The sequence below is a fragment of the Chamaea fasciata genome, unplaced genomic scaffold (assembly GCF_029207755.1).
Source record: "Chamaea fasciata isolate MVZ Bird 193981 ecotype frontalis unplaced genomic scaffold, bChaFas1.0.hap1 SCAF_22, whole genome shotgun sequence".
NCBI lineage: Eukaryota > Metazoa > Chordata > Aves > Passeriformes > Sylviidae > Chamaea > Chamaea fasciata.
Genome location: NW_027094107.1, coordinates 7,499,217 through 7,507,124, shown reverse-complemented (window position 1 = coordinate 7,507,124; position 7,908 = coordinate 7,499,217). Strand labels below are relative to the sequence as shown.

The window sequence follows — 7,908 nt, the reverse complement described above, 5'->3', positions numbered from 1 at the left end:
TGACAGGGAAGGTGGATAGGAGAGTTCTCCAGAGCAGCAAAGGCTTCGGGAGGGACAGAGATTCACCACCTCATCTCTATTGCGCCTCTTGGCTGGGGGAGATGTTCTGCAAGTCCGATTGAACACGACGGCACATGCTGAATTCCGCAATGACCGCTTCCCTTAGTCAGACGGATGCTCACTCTGCCGGTGTCTCCCGCTGCCCCTCAGCCTAGGCACGAGGCCGGCGGCACAGCTCAGCTCCGCGCCCCCGTGGCTCTCCGGGCTCCCGCGGAAGATGCGGCCCGTTCGTGAGGCACCAATGCCCGCGGTGCCCCAGAGCAGCCGTGCAGCGGCGGGCGGCGCAAGGCTGCTTCCAACCGAGCCACGATGCCCTTCGGGGCCCGGGCAGGGACGGAGCCCGTGCTCAGCCGGCCATGGGCAGTATGTGCCCGCACCGCGGGATGTCACTGCGGAGCCGGCGGACACCTCGAGATGTCACTGCACTTTATTTATTCCACAGCCTTTCCTCCGGCGCTGTGACCGCGCCTCACTGAGGGCACCGCTGCCTCCAGCGGGCTCCAGGGCCGCCCAGCGCACCCCGGCGGGCACCGGGCAGCCCGCCCTTCGCCGGGCTGGAGAAAATTCTTCTCTCCTTTTCGCCTGCCAAGGAACCTCCGCCGCTCCGGCACGGCACCGCCTCGGCGGCCCGCCCGGGGGGCTGCGGGCAGCGGCGGCCCGGAGCCCGGGCTGTGGGGGCCGCCCGCATCCAGCCCCGGAGCATCGCGGAAGGAGGCGGGGGGCGAGAGCGGGTTCACTTCCGCCTGGCTGCAGGAACCACAAGCCCCCAGAATATATTAGAATAATAATAATAGAAAGGTTCCCCGTCCCCCACGGCCCCCAGGCGCGGTTTTGTCGCCCTGGAAGCAGGGGGTGCAGAGCGGAGCGGCGAGGCTGCCGGCGGGCGGATCGATGTGGAGCCGCTGAGGCGGCGCGGCCGGCCCCAGCTCCCCGCCGGCACCGCGGCCGCGGCCGGCAGGACAGGCGCAGCCTCCCCGCGGAGCGGCCAGGGAGAAGGTCTGTGCTTTGCCTTTGTACCTAGCGTGCCCGGCAACAGGCTGTGCCCCGGGCGGGCTCCTGGCAGCCCGCGGCCCCCCTGCAGCCAGCCGGGCGTCCGAGCCCGGCCGGGGGCTGCAGCGTGCGGGGGGCTGGGGAGAGCCCCGAGCTCTTTGTCAGCACCCGGCTCTCCTCCGTAATCCCCGAATCTGTGCCTTCTAACCGCCCCGAGCCCTGTCCTCGGGCGGGGGGTCTGGTTCTTTGAGGCTTCAGGGAGAACCGGCTCCGTGGAAAAGGCTCTGGCGTGTGCCTGGCGGTGCCGGTTGGGCCTGGATGCGGCGGGACCGGGATGCCCAGGGACCGGGACGCCGCGGTAGCGGGATGCTCTCGGACGGGGACGCCCTGGGACCGGGATGCCCTCGGACAGGGATGCCGAGCTCTCGGGGATGCCCTCGGACAGGGATGCCGAGGGGGCAGAAGGGAGGGGAGGCCAAGGGCTCTGCAGGCTCCTCGTGTGAGCCAGCGGCGAGCCAGGCTGCTTGCCCGCTGGGCCAAGCCGAGTGCCGTTGATGCACTTCCCCACGCCAGATGCACCTTCAGTAACTCTAATTCAGCTGTGAATCCTCCCTGCAAACTGAGTCTTGTGAAGGGAGTCATCACTTCAGAGTCGCTTACGCTCAACTGTGAGCTTGGGATTTATCCCACAGAAACATTTGCCTTAGCACAGAGACAAATGGGTAGGAGTAAAAGTAGTAAAATACGAGCTTTGAATTATACTGTTCGGTGCAAAGATGTCAAAATAAGTGAGAGGTGCTTTACCTGTGAATGAAGAACAGTTCTGAAAGGTAGAAGTACAGCATGGTGCAGGTAGAGCCATCCCTCTGCCACGGGCAGCAGTGATACAGAGCATGAATCCTTCTGCATCTGTTGTCTGATGTTTCAGTTGCTGAGATTTCATCCTGATCTGTAAAAACTGGGGTAACATGTCCCCCAAAGCCCTTATCAGCAGTTGTAATGTTATTTGAATGCTGTTGTGTGGATTTCTCTTTAAAACCGGGTTTACTCTGCAGAAGCCAGGGAAATCTGAATATTTATCTGCATTAGCAGGATGGTATTAAATGCAAAATCCTTAGCTGCCATGAATATTTATTCTTATCTTCGCTGGCTTCAAACTGCTTCTCTGGCCGATTGCCATCCCTGAAGGTTATTTTCCCAGAGGTTTTGGAGTGGACACTCACACACTGATACACCTCCAGATCTCATGTTCCTTGATATTTCTAAACAGATTGTCAGTAGTTGGCAAACAACTACATAAAAACAGTTCAGTGAAGAAAGTATGGGCCCAAAAATACCTTCGGGCATCAATAGATATCACTTTAAATCATCAGATCATAACTATTTCAGTGTATGTAAATACTCTCAGTCTCTCACAGTGCTCTCTTAAGACTGAGTGCCTTGAAATTACCCTAATTGAAGCCATAGCCCTTCAGATAGAATAAGATACAATTTGAGATCCTATAGGATTTATTCTTTTTTTTGAAAACTCCCCAGTAATCTCTTTCAGTGCATCATATTCTGGAAGGTTTCACTGTGGAACCAGGAGTCTGTAGTCACAGCAGGGTATGTGTAGAATCCATGGTGGATGAAATGTTCACTGAGTGCACTGGAGGAGCTTTCTGAGTATGCAGCTCTCCAGTGTGGGTGTTGGCCCTTGTGGGTATTTTGTGCTATAATTCCTTTTAGCTGGCTACTGGCAGCCTGTCTCCATTCTTGACCAGTGCAGTGGGTCAGTTTAAGTAGTGTAGAAATACATATTAATATTTACCAAGGACCTACGGTCTGGTTCCAAATTTACCCAAGAAAAATCACAGAATGATTTAGGATGGATATGCCTTCGGGGGTTGATATAGTCCAACCTGCTTCTGAAAGCAGAACCAATTTTTAGCAGATTCCTCAGGGCTTGGTTCAGTTAAATTAGCAATACCCCCAAAACTAGAGATACTACAACCTATCTCATGCAATTCCAGTGTTTGACTATCCTTATGAAAAAAAAAATCTAATCAGCATTCCCCGTGTTTCCGTTTGTGTCTGTTACCTTTCACTGTTCACCTTTCCTCTACCTTCTTGGCAGGTAGAAGTATATACATAAATAGGTTGATATATAGAGAGAGTGAGGATAGAAGAGATGTGAAAAGGGCCTTTTCATAGCTGCTTTTCATTACAGGCAGCTTTCCTAAGGCTAAGATCCTCCTTGTGGTTTACTGTGATGTGAAGTTGAGATTGTCACAGCTGTAGCCTTGCAATGAACCTGTCTCCTAAATCCTGCCTTTGAGTGCAGCTTTATGTGACAGACTGGGGACTGTGTCACTGGACTGGATGAAGTGCTGAATTAATGTGTCCCCTTTTCTACCTGTGGGGTTTTCCAGGAGCTTCTTGCAGTTTCAGTAATGAAACCCATTTGTTGGCATGTTTTCCCCCCAAGGGATGAATTTGACTTTGGGGTGGATCCATCCTGTCATATTTTGTATGGTGTAAGACATTTCCTTCCCTGACACCAAGAGTGCCCCAAGCAAAGTCACTGACCAGTGTCAGCAGCTTCCCAAATTTTAAACCTTGGGTACCATCAAGTGGCAGCATTATCTGCAAGGCAGCTTGTGACCATGGACATCAAACACAGTGGAAGTTATAAATTTCTGTGGGAAAGGGGAAGGGGAAGGGAAGGGGAAAGGGAAAGGGAAAGGGAAAGGGAAAGGGAAAGGGAAAGGGAAAGGGAAAGGGAAAGGGAAAGGGAAAGGGAAGGTGTGGATTATCTGTGCTGGACTCACATGTCACTGGACCTCAAACAAGGACTTTGAAATAGCTTGAGGATGTGTCAGGAGAGGATTGGGCTGGATATTAGGAAGAGGTTCTTCACCAGGGGGTTGGGCACTGGACCAGGCTCCTCAGGGAAGTGGTGACAGCCCCAGGCTGACAGAGCTCAAGAAGCATTTGGACAATGTTCTCAGACACATGCTGGGATTACTGGGGTTGTCCTGGGCAGGGCCAGTTGGACTTGATGGTCCTTGTGGGTTCCCTTTGGCTCGGGATGTTCCGTGGTTCTGTGATTCCATGAACATGTGTCAGCCGAAGCAAAATGGGAATGAAACTGTGTAGGAGATAAAAACACCTTTGTGGGTGAAATAATGGATAATGGCCTCTCCTAAATACACCGTTATGTGTTCTGAAGTTGAGAAATTTGTATTTCACTTCTGCCATCCCTCCCAAGTCCCGGACCAGTTCTCCTTTCTCTTGTGTTGTTGTTAGGTAGTACAGAGTTAGTGAATAAAAGCTTTTCCAATAGGCTCCAGCAGGTTAATGCGCTTTGATGTACACATGGTGGTGTATTAAAAAGTCAGTGAAACACTGATTGAATTTTTAGTCACAATTTCTGTTCTAGTCCTTAATGGCTGATTTATGCAGAGGTTAGCAGAGAGCAATAATCAAACAACGATCTCTTACACAGTAAGACAGAGGATCAGCTGGAAGAGCTGACCTGCTGTCTGGTGGTTGGTGAGAATGTTTTATTTCTGTGGGAGCATAAGGGCTGCAGTATTAGAGCAGTTCTGAAGGTCACCTGCTCTGCTGTTCTGGCCTGGTATGACTTGTCCTGTGTGGCTCAGGTGACAGCAGAAAGACCAGGAAATAGGAACTTGCTGTCAGTTCATTTCCCCACATTGTAGCTCCTTTTCTTGCCCTCATAGATCAGCGTACAAATTAATATGTTTTCCAGAAGTTTATCCTTATCGATTTAAGGACACTTTCCAGCACAGGAAAGTTTTCCTTAGTTCCATGAAATTTCTAGAGAATTCAGAACTTTCAGGTAGTTCATAGAGAAGGAAGTGTGCTGATCAAGATACAGAAATAGTTATTTGCTCTAACTGTTCAGAAATAGCTTCTTGAATTTTCCAGTCAAGCTCCAGTACTACTGGTATTTATTCAAGTAAGATGATGAGACGACTTATTTTCAGTTGGCAATCAGTACATTGGCTTTAGGGAATGAAAACTGTGTTCCATGAGCAACGAGAACAGCAACATCAACAAAAGATTTTCGTCTGTTCCTTGTGCCAGTCTGTGTTGTGTGTAAATCTGCAATTCTCAGCTGCCTTCCCATCAACCACGTCTGGAATCTGGGGTGTGCCTGTGGTGTGGAGTGACTTGCCTTTGCTCCTGGGTGGGAGAACAGCTTGGGGAGCTGAAGGCTTGCTGAGCCTGCCAAGATCCATTCCAGGGAATCCATGGCACTGGCACCACTGGAGCTTTGCACTTGGAATGAGGTTGGCCATCTATTGGACACCCTGCAGATTTTTAACACCAGTCTTGGCTTCAGAAGTTCCCGTCATGGGGATTTCAAGGGGGATCCAAGCAGGTGAAGCCATGATTGAAATTTTCTAAAGTGCAGTGCTCAGAGGTGTGTGGGCACACAATGTGTGTGTGGATTGTTTTAACTCATCCTTAATCCTCCAGGTTTGGCAGTGGGAGTAACACCCCCTTTTTTTTCTTCCTGTTTCTCAGATGGAGGGGAAGAAAATAAAAATAGAAATTATCTCTGCCCTTCTGTATCTTTCTCGCAGAGAGCTTGTGAGGTAGTAGAAAATCTCTCAATTATTGTGCTGTTTTTCAAAAATGGGGTTTTTCCTCAAGGTTTGCCAGATTTGATTTGACTGATGCATATGATGAGCAGACTTGAAGCATTCTCTTGATGGTTAATAAACAGCCAGGAAACAAACTCAGCTGAGGATCCCTGTCCAAGTAGCACAAAATATGAGGACTACAGAGTCATATTTTCAGAGATCAGAAGTTAATTATTAATTTATTATTTCAGAAATCTGAGTTAACTCAGCCAAGAAGACAGACATGTAAACACCAAGGCTTTGTTCATTATTGATGTTAAGATATCCAACACACATTCTGTGAGACTTTATTTAAAGTGAAACTTACCTGTGTTTTCTAGAAAGGACAAAATATCTCGTAAGAGTTTGCATGTGATATTCCAAACTCTGAACTTTTCTCTGGAGAGTTCAGTCCTCAGCTGCTTTTTAGTTTGCTCTGAGGCTTAAAAATTAGGAATGGGGTGAAGTTTTGCCTCTTTTGAAATCAGGACAATCTTAATTTTGAATCCAGGTAAGCATATTGGTTTCGTACTCTTTTGAAAGAATTTGAGGCACAGTTTCCAATTTTCTCTTTGGGATTTGCTCTGATTCTCAATGAGAGCATCAAGTTGGAAATCAATGTATATGCCATTTGTGCTTACAAGAAATTACAGCTGTAGTTGCACACAAAATTAGAAGCAATTTTAGGGGAAAAAAAAAAAGTCTAATTTAGGAACTCTTAAGTAATTTGTCCAAAGTGTTTCAGCACATGTGAACAAGGACTGTTCATTTCCTTTTGCTGCACGTGCAAAGTTTGCATAAGGTGCTTATGGAGCGCAAGTAGCTACAAAGGTGATAAATTTCTTTATTGCTTGCCTCGTTAGTGAGATACATTTTATGTCATGAAGCACTGATTGCCTGCATTAAAAATCCCAGACAATGGTGGCGTGTCATTTGGTAGGGAGCAGAGAGTGCGTGGACAACTGAAAGCTTGCTTAAAGGCAGTCTGTGACCCACTCCATCCTGTTCTGTGTTCATGTGAGAATGGGTATCCTGGGCACCATCTGCTGTCCCTGAGGTTCCAGCCTTGAGCACTCAGAATTGGTTTGCTTTATTAATGCCGGCCCGTTCAGAACAGCAGCAGTGCATTTGTTTTAGTCTGTGAAATCACAAGTTCCAATTGTAAGCGCGCAGAGATAACTGTCACTTTTAATAATTCACTCAAACACGATAGCCACCGCTTTTTCCAAACCTCTCAGGCAGACATGCCATCTTCCACCTTCAGCAAATCCAACAAAGGCCTCTCTGGCTTTTTAGGGTGATGGGGTTTTACTTCCTTGGAAGGTCATTTCGTTAGGTAAATTTATTGGATGGATTTATTGGTTGGCTCTGCATTTTAACTTTTGCAAATGCCCCCCAGAGAAGCAGAGGAGTATCTTGATATAAATAAAAATTAATAAATAGGACATACAATGTGATTATTTTTAGAGGGGCTAAAGGGCTGGGTTATCAAATATCCTCAACTAGTCTAATTAAATCAGTTGAGATTTAAAGGACACCGTGCATCAGCTTTGCCTGAGCTTATTGTCAGCACAAATGGCTACAATCTCAGTTGTAAGTACCTAATAAAGTCTCATCAAATGATGATTCTGTTTGTGCCCATTAGCTCTGTGGTTCTTCCTTTGGTGTGCATGGCTAATTAGAAAACAATTCCTGTGAGGAGCTGACGTTGCCCATTGCCAAGCTCCCCAGGCAGAAGTCAGGCTAGTTCAGCTGGTGGCCAGCAAGCCACGAGCTCTGCCCTGCTGCTTGGGCCCATGGTGTTGAGAGGCAGAGCTCACAGAGCTCAGAACCTGCACACCTCCTGCTCCATCCCTGGCGGGGGTGCAGGGCAGCTCCTGGGTTGACACCCACTCCCCAGCCTTCTCTAGGCAGTAAATCCTTGGCTTCCTTCCATTTCCCAGGGCAGGGAAGTGGGCTATGGCTAATGCCGTGCTCTGTGTCCCCAGGCCTGCAGCAGCACTGGGAGCACTGGGGCTGGGCCAGATTCTGCCCCAAAATGCCCACAGGGGAACTGGAGCTGTTTGGGGTGTGGGCAGGTGGTGGGGCCATGGTGAACATTGGGACAGGCTGTGGTCTCAGCTGATGTCAGGCTGTTTGTGGTATCCCAGTGAAAGGGGATTTTATGGGTATGGAACAAGTGCCCCAAGGCTCTTGGGTGATCCAGTGAGAGTGTGATTTTGGG

At 49.0% G+C, this 7,908-nt stretch overlaps 1 protein-coding gene across 1 annotated transcript in view; it reads left to right on the top strand.

Moving 5' to 3' along the window:
- The first annotated feature begins 881 nt into the window (after positions 1 to 881).
- The window catches only part of PAK3 (p21 (RAC1) activated kinase 3), a 100,704-nt gene continuing 93,677 nt past the window's right edge, over positions 882 to 7,908 (top strand). The window contains exon 1 of the mRNA XM_066202592.1: positions 882 to 1,056. The gene's annotated coding sequence lies outside the window, so the exon portion shown is untranslated. The remainder of the gene's footprint in view (positions 1,057 to 7,908) is intronic.